Source organism: Anopheles aquasalis, chromosome X, assembly GCF_943734665.1.
Source record: "Anopheles aquasalis chromosome X, idAnoAquaMG_Q_19, whole genome shotgun sequence".
NCBI classification, from domain to species: Eukaryota; Metazoa; Arthropoda; class Insecta; order Diptera; family Culicidae; genus Anopheles; species Anopheles aquasalis.
This window is the reverse complement of record NC_064876.1, coordinates 6,670,371-6,672,787: the sequence shown is the minus strand read 5'-3', so window position 1 is coordinate 6,672,787 and position 2,417 is coordinate 6,670,371. Positions and strand designations below refer to the sequence as shown.

At 35.0% G+C, this 2,417-nt stretch overlaps 1 protein-coding gene across 1 annotated transcript in view; it reads right to left on the bottom strand.

The window, feature by feature from the left end:
* The window catches only part of LOC126573194 (putative E3 ubiquitin-protein ligase UNKL), an 11,065-nt gene continuing 8,648 nt past the window's right edge, over positions 1-2,417 (bottom strand). Inside the window, exon 12 of the mRNA XM_050233569.1 lies at positions 1-2,417. This exon is cut by the window's right edge and continues 1,319 nt beyond it. The gene's annotated coding sequence lies outside the window, so the exon portion shown is untranslated.

The window sequence follows — 2,417 nt, the reverse complement described above, 5'->3', positions numbered from 1 at the left end:
TTATATACCTACGGTGCCACCGCCATATTCAATCCTTTTTATTTTGTTACTAAATCGTTCGATAGTATTCAACCGACTAGGCAATCTATCTCCACACTGTTCTACGTATCCTCTGCTCAAGCGTCTTCTATTCGTTTTCTCGACATTACGTTTGTTTTGACATGTTTTGTATTGTGTGTGATTGTTACCTTAGATAGTTTGCTTTTTGAATATTTAGAAATTCCTAATATAAATATAATTTATCTTTCATTTGTTTTTGTTTTTATATCCTCTACATTCTCAGCCTATTTAGTTCGTGCTACTCCTCTTCTTTCAGCTAGGTATGCTGTTTTTGTTCAATGTTGTATGCTGTAAAACGGATTGTTTTTAAATGCACGACCCCTCATTCTAACATATTCCAATCCCACACTCCCTAGCACTCTCCAATTTGCCGAATAACGAGGGTATTCGTTTCTTGCTAAATGTTTTCTCTTTTTCAGCTGGTTACTGTGTTACATGTATCATGTAACTGTTTGCCATCGTTCCGTGCTTTCTCTCGTATTCAGACATAACGCTACAGCTATGAGTTTTATTTTCCGTCGCTTGAGAATTTGTTCCAGTTATATTCTGTTTGTCCCCGCTAAGTTTAATTGTACAGCGCGATTGTTTTGAATAGGGAAGGGGATCTGTTTGTATGGTTTGCAGAACATAAAAAAGCGCGAGAGGTTGGTACGTTGCTCACCCAAATATTCAAAAGCGGATTCCCATTTTCTTACTTTTGTTGTTATATGCTTTGTCATTCATAGTATCCGGCTTTATTTCATAGTACCCGAGACTTTCACTATTCTCCATTTGTATGTAGCTATAATGCTCGTTTGATCTGCTTCACTTCTATTCGCACACTTTGCTCTGTCTTAAGTTCACAAACGGTGGGTTTTGTTTATTAATTTGATCTGGTTTTTGGACTGGGTAGGGTGGTATATTGTTGTTTACGGATGTATATAGCGTATATAGTTTGCCATCGCCTTTGCTGTCTATCTTTCTCTCTATCTCTTTTTTGTCTTCTTCTGAATCAATTCCGCATCAATTCTCGTTCCAAACTCAAACGATCATGAATAATTCTCGTTTGAAACAACGTTTGTTACATTTTTTAATGAAAGGATTCAACTGCATGATTAGTTTCACTTCACTACCCCTCTATGCCAGTATTCAATCTCATTATCAGCTTGATAACCGAATATGAGAGCCGCAGTCTGATAAAAAATGGTATCTTTGACCAACTAGTACATACCACCTGGTTTATTGAATAATTCAGCGTTATCAACACGTTTTGAATGTTTTTTTTGCAAGGAAATATTTTAATGCAAGGAAATATTTGCCACATATTATGCCGGTTCAGATCCTAACCGGCTTGCAATGCATCTACTTTGATTTTTCTGGAAAAATAAACGCAACGACTTTCGAACCAACAAATTATAACAGTAGAATATTAGCAGCAGCCCTAGCTGCATATGTACACTGCATGCCTTTTTTGTATTGTTTCATAATTTCAGTTCATATATATTTTTCCTTAAGCCAGAGATACATTCTGAGGTTACGTTAGAGATTACGCTTTGTCTATCCCTGGCTTTACGTTTCATTTTCAACATGTATCTCCATTTCTCACCGCAACTCTCACGATTGTTAAATGCATGCATTAATTCACGGAATTTGAAAGTAGACGATACGAAAAGATAATATGAAAGCATCACTTACGAGAATCAGTCGGTATTGATTCTATCATATAAATGATCATGATTCTATCATAGAAAAAAATGTTTGTAAAACAAAAACAAGTCGCAACGAAAGAACATCTGCAAAATCAATTCACTCATACATAATAAACTACAGTTGTGTAAAATGTGGAGCATCTACATCAACCAAAGCCTAAGGACACCGTAAGCGAAATCTGTACGGATTCTGTATCATTTGCTAACTTTCTAAGCTGCTGAAAATCCATAGATCCCTGGGTCTTGATTCTGGCAAAAAGTAGATAAAGAATTTTTCCATCAATTGTAAGCATTACACATTTTCATCATTCCATATACCATCATCTTTCATCGATGGCACATGGTTTGGCAATCGTTCATCTGATATGCGCATACTTATAGTAATCAATTCTGTATCCTGATTTTTGAATATTAGACTATTTCCTGAGAGAATTTAGTGATACAAATTATTTTGAATAATGGAAATAACTTTGTAGTAGAAACAACATCCAATAGAAATTATTTTGAATGAAAATACGATCAGACATTATCTTGAAACGCAATGTCAAATTTCCTTAAAAACGCTACGAATTAATGCACACACATAACAATTCAGCTCCTGACCTAACTTCTTAAAGTATTTCAAGTGGTAGATCGTTGAGTGATATCGAAATAAGAAAAAAATGTAAT